Source organism: Rhipicephalus sanguineus, chromosome 7 (genome assembly GCF_013339695.2).
Source record: "Rhipicephalus sanguineus isolate Rsan-2018 chromosome 7, BIME_Rsan_1.4, whole genome shotgun sequence".
Lineage (NCBI taxonomy): Eukaryota > Metazoa > Arthropoda > Arachnida > Ixodida > Ixodidae > Rhipicephalus > Rhipicephalus sanguineus.
This window is the reverse complement of record NC_051182.1, coordinates 164,594,297-164,614,634: the sequence shown is the minus strand read 5'-3', so window position 1 is coordinate 164,614,634 and position 20,338 is coordinate 164,594,297. Positions and strand designations below refer to the sequence as shown.

The window sequence follows — 20,338 nt, the reverse complement described above, 5'->3', positions numbered from 1 at the left end:
TACGGTGGAGTAACCTTGGCTTGAATGCTATTTCGTTTTCGTCCTTTCTCCCAAACTTTTCCCCCACCAATCCGTCGTTTACTGATCTCTATGGCGGACATGTTCACCTCTCCCGTGCTGTCCCAAAACCCCAGGGCTTCATGTCGGCTAGTGCCTTAATATCACACCACATTCACTTAAAATATGATTTGTCGTTTCCTTAGCTTCCCCCAAATATGTACATTTTTTTCTTCTTCAATAATAATATTTGAAGTTCTACGTTTCAAAACCACGACATGATTACGAGGGACGCCGTAGCGGAGCGCACCGAAAATTTTGACGACCTGGAGTTCTTTAACGTTCACCCAAACCTATGTACACGGGTCTCGAGTATTTTCACCTCCATCGCTTCTTCTTTACTGAATCTCACTTTATAACAACGCGTTCTAAGGGAACCCGACCTCGCTTCAAACAGTAAAGCGCTTCCCTTATAGTTTTCCTAAAATGTTTCCGTCCTAATTTCGGGGTCACCTTTTCGTTAGTTCAACAAAGCAGTTTTTTTTTTTCATATCTGCTATCGATTAAACCCCGTACTCTTTCTCCACTGTCAGTCAATGCTTTTCCATAGCACGAAGAGTCATAGTTCTCTCTTCCGGCTTGTTCACATGCCTCACCATATTCGTCCATAAATATTGCCTATATTAGCGAGACTACAAAATTAAGGAAAAGAATTGTGAACGTAATACATTAAACGCAATTCTATGTCGCCTGTGTTGAGTGTATTAAGTTATTGTTTTCCATATTACATTTCCATTTTTGAAAATGTGTAAACATTCTTTTTTTACGAGGAACAGTTTGCTCGCACCTTTGTTTATACGCTCCTATTTTTGTAGTGTTGCGTATTTATTGCATATTTCTCTGTTCTGTCTTGTGGCGTACCTGCCTGAAGTGCCTCGCGAATAGTGGGCCAAGTCGGGAGACAGAAACCCTCCTTGTGCCCACATCGTGGACATTTTGTGAAATGCCCAAATAAATGAAATGAAAGAAAAAGAAGAAAATATATGGCTAAATATCCGTACAGAGCTCTTGCATCTACCGAGCACCGAAACATTAGTGCGACAGAAGAAGAGCTCGCAGTCGTGGCGTACACGTGCGCGTTCGTCCGTCCTTGCGCGCCCTCTCCCGTCATCGGGACATCTGCTCGTGCCCGTCCACGTCGCGCAGAAAAAAATAAAAAGAAACACGTAGATGGAAAACAATTTTGGACTTTAAAATGACGCGAAGCTTGTTTTCGGTCAGCGAGGCAATGGACGACACGATCACACACGAGCAGAACAACGTCACCGGCCGTAGCTTTTGTCCAAAGTCTCCGTCACGAAAACCAATACATTGTTGAGCTTTCTACGCAATAATGTTGATGATATGTGCATGCACACGGATGTGTATGACGCATAACAAAATACGCTTAAGGCTCCGTGTGTCAGAATGGCGCATTCATCCTGAGGGATTGGCAAGGCACGCCCACCATGAAACAAGTTGTCGCAACGACGCAGAAACTCATCTAAGTGGTCCGCATTCTCTCACTCTCTCACACTTATTCATTCATTTATTTATTTATTTATTTATTTATTTATTTATTAACAGTAAAACAAATAAACATGACAACCAACGGAGGCATAGGCAAAATTGCTTGAGTTGACGTAAAGCACGAAAAAATGAATGATTAAGAGAGGGAATTAGGAGTGGGAGAAGACCAACTGGCCGCAGGAGGGACGCAAGCCCGATTGAATTGCGAAGATGTGGGTTCGCGTCGCTTAGCTTTTTGTCTACCGCCTTAATTTCCTTCTTAATAATTTCTTTACCTCAATTGCGTAAAATGTAAAATTAATAAAAAAATTATTTTAATTTTCTTGTATTTTTTTCTTTCTGTTTCAGTGCGGATTTATACCACATGTATGGCGTTGAAAAAGAATGCTCGTTCGTATCTGCTTTTCAAGCATATGTCGCCCATATCTCAATTTTCAGTTACTAAATTCGTCTGAATTTATTTCACCATAAAAATACAACTTGTTTGTAATCCCTCTATCGCGAAATTCCCAAATTATTTTTACTTAAAAAAATCTTTGTGCCACTTGACTCACGGCCCAGTGTGGGTAGCGCCATTTCACTGAAAAAACAACGAACCGATCGACCAAGCTATGGTGCCCCGAGCGCTGCTTTCCGAAAACTTAAACATTCAAGTACCGCGCAAAGGAGAAAGTCTTTTTAAAAAGATTATTATTAAAATTCAAAATTTTAAGTTACCTTCTTCACTTGAACGCCTCACCTTAAGCGCTGATGTAGTTTATCTTTTTTTTTTAATTTATTGACGTTTCTTCTTGTTAATGCAAGGCTGACTAAATTGCTGGCATACACTAATGTGTTTGACTTAACATAAACTAGTTTAGTATTTACATCTAAATATCTTACATTTGTATATTTATTATTACCATCATTATTCATTCGATAATACTACCCGCTTCGTCCTATCTCCAACTGTGGTTGCGTGCCATTGGCGGAAAAGATTAATTAGAAACTAACAGACAATAAAGCCTTGGCTTTCTTGTTTTTTGGCTCTCTTGTCTGTTAGTTCTAATTAATATTTTGCCTAGCAAAGAAAAACGAGCCCTTCAAATTCCCGTTCTTTCGTTCAATCATTAGTGGAAGAGGTAACACCACCAACCCCATCGTCATCGTAATTTTGTTTTATTTGTTGGGGTCTTACGTCCCAAAACCACGATATTGCTACGTACCAGCGGCATTGCGGCCAAGGAGACGAAGAGAAGGACGAAACAGACAGACTGGCGCGTGCTGTTCGCGTCGGTTGCGCTGCTCGCCTATTGCTGTAAACAATACAGGGATACGTATCCCTCTGAGCTGGTGTCTTGTTCCGTAACATATTTGGTGGAGTGGTGCGATCCCCTACCTCGCCACGAAACTCCGCAGCGGACATTGTCTCGAGGATTTCCCCTATGGCCTCGCAAGACTCGGCTTATGATGTACGCGGTAGCGGAGGGCTCCGGATTAATGTCGACTACCTGGACTTCTTTATTAACGTGCACCTAAATTTAAGTACACGGGCCTCTAGCGTTCGGCCCCATCGAAATGCGGCCGCCGCGGCCTAGATTCGATCCCGCGACCTCTGGGTCAGCGGTCGAGCACTATAACCACTCGATCAACGTGACGGGTTTCATCATCGTCATCGTCAACCTAATAAAAACAAGCGTAAAACCGCCTCTCTCTTGACCAGTGAGTCACTAATGTGGAACAAGAACCAGAAAAGACACGTGCAACGAACGGGTTCTTCCTTTTTTGGTTCCTATCACGCTGCACCGGAGTCGAACTAGACTTACACAACGCGTACACTGTGGTGGTGCAACCCTCTGAATGAGCTTTACGTAACGGGTGAACTGAAGCGCACGGCTAGCGCGCAAGAGAGGAGGCGCACCGAGAAAGCCGAGGTGAACTGCGACCTTTTCCGGGTGGCCGTCGAAGAAAGGCGGCGCCTTTGTTTTCGACCGCAGATGTGGGGCGACCGATCCGTCTTGGAGCAAACTGCGGGAAAACAAGGACGCGCGGGAAAGTGCGTCTCCTGCGGTTTTTATCGTTATGCTCTGTTCTTCTTTATTTTCTTTTTTTCTGCCTTCCGCGTCCCCGTTTGGTTCAACTTTCGCCCAACACACGTCCATTCCAACTCGCTGGCGGTGCCGCCAATCAGATATCACTTACGTAACAACATCCGCCGAGCCGAAATGACGAATTTTATAACGCCCAATATCGTTTATTATCGCAACGAGTGCACGAACTGAGAGCGTGGAATGGTCATCGTGTTCAGCCCACTTATGTCCACTGCAGGACGAAGGCCTCGCCCAGTGATCTCCACTTTGCCCTGTCCCGTGCGAGCCGATTCCCTTCGCAAGCCGCCAGAGGCTCGAGAACACTATTGCAGCATCACCGTGGCTTCACCGTCGACAAGATTTTGGTTGCAAGGGACCGCGCATAAAAGTTGCGTAGAGCAACAAATGCGCTGCTCTAATTTCAGTCACGGGACTGATTCACCGTCTGCGATGTTAGGCGCAGATTAATAAGCAAGGGGAGTAGCCGGAGCCATGTATAGGCACCAACCTCTCCTTAAACACATTTAATTAAAGAAACGCAGAACTGCCGTTACGTCGGCGGCAAAAGTGACCTTTCTCACCTTCTCTCTAACTTTCCCCTCCCCCAGTGCAGGTAGCCTCAGCCCTGGTTAACTTCCTTGCCTTTATTTTATCTTTAATCTCTCTCTCTCTCACTTTATTCCTGCGAGCTGCTTAATTCCATCACTCCATCTAACTCCCCGCCTTCCTCGACTGCGTTTCCCCCGTCCCTCGGCAACCAATCTGTTGCCCTTATAACTGTCCACTGTTTGTTCTGTGCTACGCATTACGTGGCCAGCCCAGGTCCATTTCTTTCGCTCGATGTCAACCAGGATATCCGCTAGCCCTGTTTGTTCCCTGACAATTTCTGCCGTCCTCCGATTTCTCAATGTTATTCCTATCATTTTTCGTTCCATTGCACGCTGCGTGGTCCTCAACTTTTCCTTTCGTTGCTTTGTTATCCTCCATGTTTCGTGCCCATATGTTAGAAGTGCAGTATGCAGTGATCGTATATATTTCGCTTGAATGACAATGGTAGATTTCGTGACATTATTTGGGAGTGCCTGCCTAATGCGCTCCAGCCCACCCTTAATCTTCGGCAAATGTGCTTTTCGTGACGAGGCTCTCCTGTTAGTACACATGTCCTACGTACACGTATTCTTGCATACACTCCGATGTACGGTTTCCAATCGTGAACTCTTTCTCTTTCGCCAGCAAATAAGCACTGATCCTTCTCCTAGCTGCATCTGCGCAAGCCACCGGCAAAGATAAGTTCAGGGTAAGAAGGAATGTCGAAGAGATTAAAAGTTCTTGTTACACGGAGCGTCGCTGGAGCCAACGTTTCGACGAGCGGTCTTGTGTTTTGTTCGAGGCTGCAACCGCTTTCCTTAGCGTGTGTTTGTGTGTTTGTACGCTTCGTACCCTCTCCTCCAACCCAAACAAGAGAGGAGGAGGAAAGGGCAAGCGCGAAAACGGGGGTGGAAGAGAAGAGAGGGGCCGGAGTGCCGAGTTGAGTCAGTCAATAGGAACGAAAAAACGGTAATAAATAAATAAATAAATAAATAAATAAATAAATAAATAAATAAATAAATAAATAAATAAATAAATAAATAAATAAATAAATAAATAAATAAATAAATAAATAAATAAATAAATAAATAAATAAATAAATAAATAAATAAATATGTTTAAGCGGACGCATCAATGCTGCCGTGCACGTTCAAATGGAATGTAAATGTAAAACTATAGCAGTCACCGATAGACGCCGATAGCACGCGTAACCCAGGGCACGGCGTTCGTGGTAGATCTACGGACAAGCGTGCGTACGAAAGAATACAGCTTCCTTGCACGAAGATCGAACAAGCTTGGTCTTCTGCGCTCGTTGAACCAGCTTAGCCAAACCAATGAGCTAATGGGATCAACTGACAACGCAGACACCAATCGGTGGACGCTCTAACAGAGCCACTTTAGCTCCCTTGGTAGAGAGAGCATTGGACGCGTTATCCGAAGGTTGCATCTACGGCCTGTGGCGAGCCGATTTCTCATCCACTTTATATTCCTTTCCAATTATGTCATTATTACTACACTTCAGTGAGAAAGCTACGAACAACGTGCCCTGTGTATTCCTTAGCTTCATTGCCTGTTTCATTGGGCTGTGTCTAACAAAGGAGCGAGCCCTCGATCAATCAATGCCCCCTCTGTGTCGATCAGCTGTCGAAGTCAGATACACAGCACCACCATATCCGAGACTCGAAATGAGAGCGGCGGCAGCTCGACAGGAGCCCAGTGCACTGTCTACGATTTGTTGTTGCGTACGCAACACATCACAGTCGGGCTGGAGTCTGGTTCGAGCAACAATCTCTCAAGAAGAAGGTGCCAAAAAATCAGGGTGTCGGAACGGAACAAAAACCGAAGACGAAAAACGAAAAAAAAAAACCGATATTTTTGACCGGAACGGAAATGTAACCGAAACTTTATCTATTATTTCGTTCCGGAGTGAAACCGAAATTTTTTCAATCGTTTTTCAGTTCATGAGAAAACTTCGCGCTCTGGAACAACTGAGGTCATGCAATGTGAGCATATCTCAGGCAGGAATTCCAAAGCAAAGATATGTTGAAATTGTGAGAAAAACGAAAACAGTGGCAACCAGAGATGTTTATATTAACGCAAGTGGACTTTAGCGCGCCTGTCACGTAGGCCAAAGTAGAGAGGGAATTGTCGGCGCTGAAGTTTGTTACAGCGAAAGCTGTTATGAGATCACAACAGCTGATTTTGGCGACATAGTTGCCCGTCGGCGCCAGTGTCCGTGTCCGCTATCACATGATACAAGAAAACAATAAATGAGAAACAAATTTCTGTGATCGGGTAGGATTTTAACCCGGCCCTCTGCGTGGCAGTCGAGTCTTCCACCACAGTGCTACGCTGGTGCTTGTAACTCCTTCGCAAGAATACTGTACACAGGCGTCATGTCGGGCAAGGAATCGTGTTAACATGTGTAATATAGCGTGGCAGAAGAGTAAAATAACAACCAGTCATCACACAATGCTAATAGCGCAAAGAGTCTATGGTTTAATGCTTCCCACCAGTGTTGCGGAGTTTCTCCACCAGAATTGGAATCATTCCAGAATCATTCCACATTTTCGCGACCCCGGAATGGAATGGGGACAACGCTTGGAGGAATGAAATGGGAATGGAATTACGTCTTTTTCCGAAAATAAAGCACGTTTTCAAACATTAGGAAGCCAGAGCCTCGAAATTAACAATAAAGCAGCATTTTTAAAATGGCTTGGCTAATTACAAGCACGGTACATTTATAAGCAACGCGCCTACTACAAGCCGAGGCATAAGTTAGTGTACAAACAAATGGATTATCCCAGCAGATACCGAAGGGAGAAACAAATTGCCCCTGCGCGTTGGTTCCCACTGATGCCCCCACACGAAAGTGGCGAATACTCTATGCACAGCCTGATCTTTATCTCACGAGCAGTTTAGTACCTGACACATGTAAATAACCTTCTGCGACAAGGAAGACACTGCATACCTGCGCACAGGCGAACACAGAAAGTTCTCTTCACCCCATCCATGCTGGCGAGGCGCGCTTGACAAGCGTGAGTGCTGTAGAGCAGTGCGGCCCAGTGTTTCGTATTCGATGCAAAGGCACAAGGTGTCCTAGCGGTGCACAGGTTCCAACTAATACCAGCAGATCTAGAGGGCTTTGTTCCCCATTAACCAAATCTTAGATTTGTCCGTATTCACGACCGCTCCAGACGCGTGGCAAAAGTGCTTAGTCTTCTTGAATACTACTTTTGTATAAGAATACGCTATGTCGTTATTTTAGCACTAATACGTTTAAGCTTAAACAATATTAAAACAGCACCATTTGTTCAAACATGCTGACCATGCAAATACTATAGGTAGCGGGAGAACTGCTCCTATGGGAATTAGTAAGGTGGTTGTACTGCACGAGATATGTCGTCAAGCTATTATTCCTTGACCTTGGTAACTTGTTTTGCGTACTTTTGCATTTCTTAATGCGTCTGATGACATCAGCTTTATGGGGCGTTCATTCTTAATTCGATAAAACTATCAAGATGCCTTTCCTACGTTGAAGAATTACTGCAATGGAATTGAACTGCCCGGCCATTCCCGGAGTGCGAATGGGCTAAGTTTTTTTCATTCCGAGGAATTGAAAGGAATGGAATTGCGGTAAGTTCTAATTCCCTGGAATGGAATTGGAGTGGAATGGAGGCGGCCATTCCGCAACACTGCTTCCCGCCAACTTCAAAGTGCTCAGCCATAATTCTTCATCATCATCAGCCACAGCACAAGCTGCACATAATGACTTACACAGGTGTAGCGGGTACCACGATTCTCCGAGGAATGACAAGAAATGGCTTAGTGAGAACTTTGCTACTTAAGAAAAACTGCGATGATTTATGACGTAGTGGGTACCTTGCGTGTGTACTTGTATTAGTTGCCCCAAGAGACTCTACAACGGGCTCTACAAAGCCCGCTCTCCCAGCTTTCGCTGTGACTGCGCTGCGTGTTCCGCGCAGGCCTGGCGATCTTTTTATCAGAACCGCGGTCTCGCACATGAGAGAGTACACTCAATTACGTGCTGCTTCTGAGATCGTGCTCGCTCCCTTGACACAAAGCATTGAGCCTACTAAAAAAATTCATATTTGTCTTTTGAGAAAAGAAATACTATGACTTTGAAATTAATACTGGTTTCTGCGATAGTTGGTAGGAATTCGTGTACAGTTACGTCCGCTCCTCTGAAGAACGTGTTTTACCCGTGTCCCACTTTCTTACTAGGAGGGCAAGTAACTACATCACAAATCCAATGTGTTTTATGATCTCCTGAACTACAAATTTTTGCATACAAAAAAAAAAAAACCGTTACGAACCGTTACCGAACATTTTTCTTTCGTTCCGGAGCAGAAGCGGAACGGAACTTTTTGCGGTGGAACGAAACTGAAACCGAAACGAAAAACATTTCGTTCCGACACCCTGAAAAAAAATAGTACATCGTTTCTTTTTTGTGATGTTTTCTTTATTATTGAAATAAACAAATAAACGAAGGAGTTGTCGCGTTATCTTGGCGACGGCTACCCCTTGCCACTTGGTCGTCGGAATTAAAAAAAACATAATATAATAAAAAAGAAACAAAAATAATATATATTCATATGTACAGTCCTGCATTTGTTGAGTTTATAAGTTCTCGTTTTAACAGAGCACACATACTTTCGATGTAGATTGCTCAATACTGATCCCAAATATTAGTGCCTTAAAAAAAAAAGAAAAAAAACGTTGAAGCACTTTCATTGCCTTGTGATACCAAGGCGGACGGTCATCCGGTTATGCACGTGTACTACGCTATGTCATATGCATAGGTTGATCAAGATGTGTGCTCGTATTTTTGTGCTCACTGCATTGTCCACTTCTGGGCCTCTATCGCCGTCTGCGTCGATTTCGCTATTTATACGGCTGACGTAAGGAGAACACGTGAGCAAACAGTTCTCCACTGTCATGCGAAATATTTCGGCATTCTTCTTTCGACGTTCGGCTTATTCCCTTTTAAACTTGTACTGACAGGTCATAGAGTCAGTCGTCATTTTTACATTGATTTTTTTCAAGCGATTGTGCGACGCAGTTCTAAAGAGAGCCGCCCCTTCTCTCTCTCTGCCTATCTCTCTCTGCCACAAGTCACAGAACAGGTGTCGTCTACCCGTCCACGATGCGCTTGAAGCACGGTAGCAGCTGACACCCACGGTCCTCGTATCGCCCCAAATCATTGGCCGATGTCGCAAGCCGGGATTTCGGAAAAGTAGCCACACCCACGCTAGAGTCGCCGGTTGTTCGAGACTGTTGCGTGGGCGTGCATGGTCGTTTTACAATAGGCCACGACAGTAATCGCGAAATGGCATACAGCCGGTGAAGCTTTCGCTCTTGCGTGCACTGCTCGAAGCGCCAAGCGCTTATACCGCAATCGATTGTTCCTCGTTTCTTTTACCCTTTCTTTCCCACGTGGCTATACCGATTTAATCTTTGTGTTCAACGCTACCTTGCAGATCCGAGTGGAGCGCTGTGCTATCCATTTATGTGCAACCTTTCATCGGTGTCATTACGCACTCCACACTGAATACAAGTAGCCAAAGCTATCGGCAACACCACCTGAACGCGTCGTTACGGTTTCAAATGCCAGCTGGACTCCTCCGAAGGCTATGGCTAAGAGTGGCCTTAACATAGTCATTTTTTTTTCGTACAGGAACGGACGACAACGCTCTTTGTGACGTATTTGTCATAGAGGACACATTGCAGCACATACTCTGTGACTGTCCTCGCTATGCTGTGCAGAGACGATCACTCGCAATCGTTCTCGCTCGCCTGGACCACAGACGGATGTCGCTAGCAATTATTCTCAGATGTCATCCTGAAAAGTCATCGAGAATGAAAGCAACGAATGCATTGTTAACATTTTTGAGGACAACATACCTCCACAAGCGGCTGTAGGCTCATAGTGATGCCTACGGGCGTAGGCAGAAGTTTTTTTTTTTTTTTCAAGGGGGGATTCAACAATACTTCATGTATGTTCGCGCGTGCGTTTGTATGCGTGCCCGTCAGTGGTGATGCCGTACACCGCACAAGACTGCCGGACTGTGACGTTGCGTGTGTGTGCTCCCCCTCCCTTTCTTCACTCTTCTTTCAATCTCCCCTGTGCAGGGTAGCATGCCGGTTATGCTAAACATCCTAGCCTTTCCTCTCTTTCCTGTTTTCCCCCCTTCATTCACCTGTGTCACAGTGCGTTTCATGATTCCCTTCAACACTAACTTTTACCAAATAGCCCGAGTCGCCATAATGTTTCCTTCCATAAAACTCCGAGTAGCAGGCCAGCGCTTGACGACATCACAGTGAGCCGCCTCAATTCTCTATATAAACTGTGATAAGATGCCGGTAAGGGTGGCTAAATGGTCTCGTTGGTATGCCATCCTCTTCCTTCTTGTAGCGCATGCAAAAACACGGACATAGAAAGGCGCTTTGTACTGCAAAATGTGCCTTTCTGCGTGCCCTGTAAGCGCTGCAACAGCGTAGAAGGTGCCTCAGGATACTTCGGCAAGGCACCGCACCGCATGGAAGGAATTAAGAACAGAGACAAACAGCGCGAGTCAACCCTTCGCTGATACACGCCGTCGGTGCGTAAGAGCTTAGTAGGCGACGAGCTAAAGCGAAAACAGCGTCACTATGTAGTCTACATTAGCGCCAAGTAAGAACAAGACAGCAACTAACGGTACAAAAAAGGACGGCCAAAGCGCCAGTGCTTGGGTGCTATATGCAGGATGGCCCGAGCTTCTCGGGAACACGAGTTTGCCCCGTTCGTTCGTTCGTTGTTTTGTTTGTTTGTTTGTTTGTTTGTTTGTTTGTTTGTTTGTTTGTTTGTTTGTTTGTTTGTTTGTTTGTTTGTTTGTTTGTTTGTTTGTTTGTTTGTTTGTTTGTTGAAAGGAGACCTCACTTCCGTGTCCCATCATCACCACCCCTCCCCACTCCATCCACCTAATCCGTCCTTTTCACGACGCCCCTGCGCATGCGCTCTCCCCTAGCAGAAAAATCCCGAAATCTCTCTTCATCTCGGAGGTAAATTTGCTTCTGGCGATACCGGTTCTCCCGGCCCCTACCAAAAGGGCAGAGGGCAGCGCAGGAAAGTGAATGGGGCGGATTCAATCTGTGAGCCATGCATGTACGCAGCCGCTCCCGTCGCCGTTGTAGCGACATGATGCATTCCAGTCCTCGGGCTCTAATGCATTTGTCACTGAGGACACGGACCTACCGCCAATTTCTAGGACGCAAACAGCGTGCTCAGGAAACACGCACACGAAATCACCTCACTTGCAGCTTCCATAGCGATAGTTAGCCAAAAATTACCTTCTCTTGGTTACCTAATCCTCGCAAAGCCAAACAAGCGGAACAGGGACCTTCTGTCGGCACAAACAACTTGTGCGATTTTCTTTCTAGCCGACATATTTCTTCTTTTCTTGCGCGCGTCCCTCGCTCCTTCGAAGCAGCGACAAATTTTAATCAGACATCCTATCAGCCGATTACCTTGGCTGGGCGTAAGATAAGCTGGATTAACGCCAGGGAGAACATCAGTCTCTTGTTTCTGTTTTCTTGATGTCGCAGCAGCGCTCGCTAATCCGGGAGCTAAACAAAGGCCCCGGCATCCGCTTACCCGGCTGGAAGCGGAGCTGTCAACCCTCGCAGTCCTGCTTCGTCGTCCTGACGCCGATTCTCTCTGCGCGGCCGCTGCGGTCAGGCGACACACAGACGCGGGCATCATTTCTTCGCTGGGCTTACTCAGTTACGAGGATTTTTTTTATGGAGTCATGAAACAAGACAACCCTGTGACGTAATAATAATACTAACACTGTAATACAAAGAAATTAGAATAACAGCCGCACTGACTGGCAAGTTATCATCCTGGCCTGCGCGTTGAACCTCAAGACATGGGTTCGAATCCCCTGAGCGCCATAGAGATTTATTCGTTCCTTTACAGCTTTCGAGCTTGCGAGCTGTCTCTTCAATCAGGCAAGGCGGAATTCTTAGAAGTTAAAGTAGATTGTATCCACTGCTAAACGGATGATGACATGGTACGCGCACTATGTAAAAGTAAATTCTTCATTAAGTCGTATGCAACTGTCATTGCTGGTTTTACGAGTGTCTTAATTATGTGATTGATGTTGCTTCGTGTGTTTGTTAATTAAGGGTCGTTAGACTGTAGTACCATGGTCGTTATAACTGCGTATTCGAGTGCTTTATCATCAGGTACTATCACTATTGTCTACTAGCTCTTAGGGCGCGTCCCTCGTTTCATTTCACTTTTTCTCTCAGTACACACACACACACACACACACACACACACACACACACACACACACACACACACACACACACACACACACACACACACACACACACACACACACACACACACACACTGAACAAGCTTTACCAATGGGCCAAACGTACTTGGAAAGACAAGAGGCACATCGTGTGTGTGTGTGTGTGTGTGTGTGTGTGTGTGTGTGTGTGTGTGTGTGTGTGCGTGTGCGTGTGTGCGTGTGCGTGTGCGTGTGTGTGTGTGTGTGTGTGTGTGTGTGTGTGTGTGTGTGTGTGTGTGTGTGTGTGTGTGTGTGTGTGTGTGTGTGTGTGTGTGTGTGTGTGTGTAGTGTACATGCCGGATGCATTCGTCCTCTTTCTGCCTATGGTTGAGAAAGACGAGCTTCGCTTTCAGGAAAATGAAAAAGACGGGATCATAAAATGCGCACCTCACGAGCCCGGCCAAATTAATCGAATTTTCCATATCCGGAGTTCACCAAATGCGCATCGAAGCTGGGATGATTCTTCCGAATTTACTATTTATTTTCTTTACTTCTTGCATTACTGTTTCATTAGGACACGACGCGCGCAAGTGCGACTCCCGTCACTGTTCAGTGTAAACAAGGCTGCTTCATCGGATGCATACAAACAAGGGTTCAGATGATGTGGTGGATGTGACATGAGATCAACAAGAGTAATTGAAAGAAAGAAAGAAAGAAAGAAAGAAAGAAAGAAAGAAAGAAAGAAAGAAAGAAAGAAAGAAAGAAAGAAAGAAAGAAAGAAAGAAAGAAAGAAAGAAAGAAAGAAAGAAAGAAAGAAAGAAAGAAAGAAAGAAAGAAAGATTTTTGCGAAGCGAGGGTGAAAGCAGCCATGTGCTGGCCGCTCTTTGAAACCACCGCACGAAAATCGGACGGATGGCTTCGGTTCGCTCTCGTAGAAAACACGAAAGCAGAGAGAGCGAGGTGGAACGGCAGAGAAAACAGCGTGAAATTAGATCCGACTTCGGATCTGAGCGCGCAGATGTGCTTTGACTTGTCCGGAAAACGCAGCGGCGTCGCGGGAACGGGGAGTCAGTGCAGAGTTTTGTACAGCGTGTATTCCACATACTATATACGCGATATAGCGGCAAACACGTCGCGTTGGCGTCATTGACATATTTCGGCAGGGTTACTTGTACACCTTTCAGACAGAGATAGAAAGGCAGACCGGTCAACGGGTGAATGTTAACAGAAATCAAGTAATGCAGTTTATTACCGTCACCATGTGGACTTTGTCCGGATTGCTACACAGGGAGGGACTCAGAGACGCCGTGACAGTTCACAAACACGGCAAGGTCTCGTCATGCGCAGCATGCCTTTCTCTTCTATGCCCTAACGCGCCGTGGATTCCGCGAATTTACGCATGTTTCAGCTGCTAAGCTTAAGGAGGCAGGTTCGATTCCCGACCACGGCGGCAGCAGTTCAAGAGGGGGCGAAATGCAAACATGCCCGTGTACTTACGTATACCCATTAAATAGCTCCAATTGGTCAAAATTAATCCAGAGTTCCCCACTATGGCGTGCCTCGTAATGATATCGCGGCTTTGGCACGCAGAAGCTCGAGATTTTATTTCAAGGCGACAGGTGCGCGCGAGAGCCAGGTGTATACACATATGCACACGTGTTGCAGCGCAATCACGCAGATCCCGTTTGAAGCTAAGCGCCGCGACCATAACACGGTTTAGAACATAACGCATAACATGACAATAAATAACAATAGATGCATATTGCCATGGCCATCAGCGCCAATCGCCGCCATGGCTGCGATTGGCGCTGACTAACACTCCTAGGTTTAATCAACATATATACCCCAGAAAGTGGACGGGAGGATGACCGCCGCCGTAGCTCAGTGGTAGAGCATCGGACGCGTCATTCGAAGGTCGCAGGTTCGGTCCCTGCCGGCGGCAAGTCATCTTTTCGTCCACTTTACTTTCTTCACATTTACATTCTAAATACTACAGATAACACCCCCTGTACTTTCCTTGGCGTTATTGTCTGTTAGTTCTCATTAATACAAGCCGATAAGTACGTATTATACGCGATTTTCGGAGATCATTCGGAGTATTTACAGCGTCTCGATTTTGTAGGAGTGTCCCCATAGTAGGTCTTGAGTCCGAATAGAATAGCCAGTGCCACGAACGACTGGAACAGCGAATGCATTTCTAAGAGTAAATGTGCAGTAGCACAAAAAAAGGTCCCGTTTTCAGCATTACTTCAAACCACGCTTGACCCCGTAATATGTTCACAACGTTAGTAAACTTCTGTTATAACACTGGACTTGATCAAGTGTTGTTTGTAGTATTAGCAGAAGCGGGGCATTAGGAAAAGACAATCAGGTTGCTCGCATGCGCAGGACTCGGGTAGGCACGCGTGATCGCGGTTAAGCCTGAAAGCACTGGCTTTCTAAGCGACGTCTCGCGCGCTTATTACTCCTCGTAATTTATGTCCTTACTACGGACACGCGGATAAAATTTGCCGTGCTTTCGCCTCAATTTCATGCTTGCTTGCGCTCAGTTGACTCCTTTAAATATTTGAAAACGGTTCGGAATATATTCGTAGTCCCGTTTACAGTGGCGGTCCGATTCGAAGATGAACGCAAATTCGACAACGTTGGATTCATTATTCGAAAGTTACGAATATTCGCACAGCCATGTACTCGTGACGTTCCTGTTTCGTGCGTCATTCGCCGCTCTTATCGCTGAGTCGACGACATGCCCCCTATGTGGTGTCCAAACAAACGCCCCAGGCGAAGCCACGTACGAGTCTCAAAGGCTACACTTTTGCGTACTGAAAGCACCGGATTCAATTTCGGGAGCCGGAAACACGCCACAGTCGTTGTGTTTCAGACTGTAGCTATGTAGCACCTGGCCACCGAAGCTTCTCGTCCGACTGGCTGGTGACAGCTTCATCTTCACTGCACGGTATTGCCGAGACATGAGCACGTCAGTAAGCAATGGAAAGTGCAGACGCGAAAGGAAACTACGTTACCGTGGATACGAAAAAAAAAAGCAGAAGAAGCGTGCAGCAATGATGGCTTGATGGGTTTAATACAATCCGCATGGGAATCTCTCTCAGAGCGCACACCGACGTGCTTTGATGGCGCGGAGCCTTTCAGCTGTCTCTCTGGTTACGGAATCGATCGAACATGGTAAGAGTTTTAAAGCACCGAGGAAGAGCAGAGTGAGTTACGAGACGGATGGAAATAATATAGAAATGATGAGAGGACATGGATTTCAGCTCATCCCTTCAGAGACAAGATGGTGACGGACATGTTAGAGTGTAAGCGACATTTTGCCAGACGAAAGTAGAAATTTCGAGATCGCAGCGCAGTAAGATTGGTTCGCGGAAAAGAAAGAAAAAAAAATAAAGAAGTGTTTCGGACGAACCGCTATAAAATCCATTAGCTCAACACTCCCGAGAAACGGTCTTGTCCATTTAAACCGCCATCTGTGTACGTCGAACAGACCTAATTTTGTGCTGCTATTTTGCAACAAAGCGATGTCTGGGACCATGGCAAAGATACGACGCCCACTCAGCGGCGATCATAGCAAGAAAGAAAGAAAGAAAGAAAGAAAGAAAGAAAGAAAGAAAGAAAGAAAGAAAGAAAGAAAGAAATCATAGATAGATAGATAGATAGATAGATAGATAGATAGATAGATAGATAGATAGATAGATAGATAGATAGATAGATAGATAGATAGATAGATAGATAGATAGATAGATAGATAGATAGATAGATAGATAGATAGATAGATAGATAGATAGATAGATAGATAGATAGATAGATAGATAGATAGATAGATAGATAGATAGATATATAGATAGATAGATAGATAGATAGATAGATAGATAGATAGATAGATAGATAGATAGATAGATAGATAGATAGATAGATAGATAGATAGATAGATAGATAGATAGATAGATAGATAGATAGATAGATAGATAGATAGATAGATAGATAGATAGATAGATAGATAGATAGATAGATAGATAGATAGATAGATAGATAGATAGATAGATAGATAGCAACCAACTAGCGCGTTTTGTAGTATTCACAACTTACTCACTACATGCTTTAATCACTCTACTCTCTCCACTAAGCGGAAGATTACAAATGAGAATCATTTAGCTAAGCTTCGTTTAGTTTTGCACAACGCCCATATCTTTCCTTCGGCGACACCGCTGCATCGCGCACTGCGCCATCGCGTCCCCCTTTGCCCTCTCGTTTAGTTTCTAGAAAAAGGTGACTCCCAGGGCGGGCAGCTGCTGCAAATGGCGTTGACCGACTCAGAGGTTCCGACTCTTTTTTTCATGTCGACTCACAAGTGGACCGAGGGCGGCGCTCTTTGTCCTGCAGCGCGCCTCGGAGGCACGTCGCAGCTGGTCGTCTCTTTCAGGAGAGTTGCTTGTTGGGCAAGTTGGTACATACTTAGTTAACTGAAAGAAGCCACAAAACGTCGAAAACGGAAAAAGCAGAGCGGCAGAAAACAGAGACAGAGCACAGAGACGTGGCACTAACAACTGGCGTTTATTTCGGAAAAACCTTCCCCCCCAGACCGTATGACGCATGCGTGGATGACAAACAACAACCAAACAACCCAAAAGCCAAAAAGCACAAACAGCTAATCTAAGCAGATCACCTCTGTGCTAGAAACAAAAATTCTTTCCTAGTAAGATAAACCGAAGCCGCGCTAACGCATTTGTCTGGTCCAAGTTTCCATATATGGAATGCCTCAATGATCTCCCGTTCTCGCTGCGTCTTAGCCTTACCTAAAATTGTCACCTTATCAAACAGAGGCGAACAACCACACAACTTGCAGTGCAGCGGCAGGTTACCACCGGTGCCCGTGGGTAGAAGATTTTCATGCTCCCTCAACCTAACATTGACACATCGACCCGACTGTCCAACGTAAAACTTGTCACAACTTAAAGGGATGCAATACACTACACATGTGCAACACGTACGGTATTTTTTGGCATGTTTTATGTCACAAATCCTGCTCCTCGTGCCACGCTGCACAACCTTCTTACAAAGACTCGCGAGTTTGCAGGGTGCAGAACAAACCAGTTTTACATCGCTCCTGCCCGCGACCTTCTTCAGTCCATGTGAAATGCCATGAACATACGGCATGACCACAAGGGCCCTCTTTTCTTGATCACCTCCATCACTTCTGTGTTCTCCAACACCACCATCACTCCTGTGTTTTGCCTTGAGGCGCTGAAACCCATACTCAGCAACAGAGGTTATTAACGACTTCGGGTAGCCAGCCAACAGAAGTCTATTTTGCTGCTCAGCAATGCTCTCTTGCATATTATGAATGCAACTCTTAGTAACCGCATTTGTCAGACAAAGATTGGCGATACCTCTTTTGACCAGCTTGGAGTGGGAGGAATCATAAGGCAAAAGATTCTTTTTAGTCCTTGGACTATACTTCCAGCACACGTGACCATGAGGATGAAACGTGAGAGTGAGGTCTAGGAACCTAATGGAATTTTCCTGGGGAACTTCATGCGTGAAACGAAAATGTGAGCAGCATGCTTGAAATGCTGAAATGATGTTACCAATGACATCTAAAATACATTCACTCCCCCCAATACTAAGAAAAACAATAAAATCGTCAACATATCTAAAAATGCGGACTACCCGGTGATCAACAAGGCTTTGGCACAGGCGTCTGTCAAAATTGGCTAGGAAAATACTGCAAAGCACCGGAGCGACACAAGACCCTATGCATATACCGTTTTTCTGTAAAAACAATTTTCCATCAAAGGTGACAAAAGTCGCCGACAGATAAAAGTTTAAAAGTTCGATAAAGTTCTCAGTTGCAAGGCCACACGCACCTTGAAAAGAGGTCTCGCCATGCAATTCAATGGCCTCACGAAGAACAGCAAACAGTTCATTATGGGGTACAGAATAATACAGCTCTTCAATGTCCACCGAAAAGGCTGTGTTCGCTACCAGCTCTTCGGCCCTCAAAGCCTCAACCAGCACACTCGAGCTGTCAATGCCACACGGATCATCGGGAACGAGACCTTTTAGGGATCCTTGCAGAAACCTACCGACAAGTTTCTGCCACGAACCTTCCTCTGTAACAATGGTTCTCATAGGGCGCTCCGGCTTATGCGTCTTAAGCGTGAAAAACACAGATAGCACATCACCTTTGCTCTTCTTCACCGACTTCACTAGGGCCTCAAGGTGAAGCTGTTCCATGAGTTGAAGAGCATCCTTCTTGACCTTTGACGGTTTTAGGGCAACCCCCCTGAAGTTCTTGTCCAGTGCCTCACTTGCTTTTTGGTGGAAGGAGTCATAAGGAAGTACAACAAAACCACCTTCTTTGTCAGCTTGGATTAAGCGAAGGTCATTTTCCACAAAATACCGCACCACTGGTCGCAATAGCTTTTCCGACGAACCACTTGACACTGCAGACCTCCGAAGTTGGTCAATACCTTCCGACAGGCACCTTTCTTTTTCTTCAGGCGGCGCTTTGTGTGAAAACTCCCTCACGGTGGCCAGAAGCTGAGGGGGAGTTACGCTTGGGGCCAGGGCAAACTTGGGGCCTTTCTCTAACAGGGCGTGGACGTCAGAAGGTACCGACGCACCATCCATGTAGACCACGCCTCCTGCTTTTTGTTTTCCTTTCGCACGCTTCGGAACAATCCGAACAACGTCTAGCCAATGCGCTTCAATCAACACGCCGGCTCGATGACTGTGTTGACGAAAAGAGGCGGACCCGAGTACCTTGCTTTGACCGGTGAAGCACGTCACTCTGAGCCAGTACTGCCAGTGTCTCGCTTGTCTCCATGTTTCCGAAATCAAAATCTTCGAAATCCTCTTCCAGTGGCCCTCCGAAGGAGGGAGGGAACCAAATAAGGCAACGATATCACCTGGAGGAACACCATTCTTGACGCACTTGGAAAGGTAGCGTGCCTTGAGGGTGTGGTAAACGATGCCATCCACGCACACATTCAAACGGACCGTGGAAGAAAACTTATTTAGGAAAGAGCCCAAGGTACTAGAAAACACGTTCAGGAGAGTTGCTTGTTGGGCAAGTTGGTACATACTTAGTTAACTGAAAGAAGCCACAAAACGTCGAAAACGGAAAAAGCAGAGCGGCAGAAAACAGAGACAGAGCACAGAGACGTGGCACTAACAACTGGCGTTTATTTCGGAAAAACCTTCCCCCCCCAGACCGTATGACGCATGCGTGGATGACAAACAACAACCAAACAACCCAAAAGCCAAAAAGCACAAACAGCTAATCTAAGCAGATCACCTCTGTGCTAGAAACAAAAATTCTTTCCTAGTAAGATAAACCGAAGCCGCGCTAACGCATTTGTCTGGTCCAAGTTTCCATATATGGAATGCCTCAATGATCTCCCGTTCTCGCTGCGTCTTAGCCTTACCTAAAATTGTCACCTTATCAAACAGAGGCGAACAACCACACAACTTGCAGTGCAGCGGCAGGTTACCACCGGTGCCCGTGGGTAGAAGATTTTCATGCTCCCTCAACCTAACATTGACACATCGACCCGACTGTCCAACGTAAAACTTGTCACAACTTAAAGGGATGCAATACACTACACATGTGCAACACGTACGGTATTTTTTGGCATGTTTTATGTCACAAATCCTGCTCCTCGTGCCACGCTGCACAACCTTCTTACAAAGACTCGCGAGTTTGCAGGGTGCAGAACAAACCAGTTTTACATCGCTCCTGCCCGCGACCTTCTTCAGTCCATGTGAAATGCCATGAACATACGGCATGACCACAAG

General features: G+C 45.6%; 1 protein-coding gene and 1 non-coding gene across 3 annotated transcripts in view; one reads left to right on the top strand and one right to left on the bottom strand.

The window, feature by feature from the left end:
• Positions 1-20,338, bottom strand: part of LOC119400460 (ras-related protein Rab-37) — a 115,705-nt gene that overhangs the window by 74,913 nt on the left and 20,454 nt on the right. The window lies entirely within an intron of this gene.
• Trnat-cgu (transfer RNA threonine (anticodon CGU)) lies at positions 14,397-14,468 on the top strand. The gene has a single exon. It is a non-coding gene; the product is annotated as a tRNA-Thr (tRNA).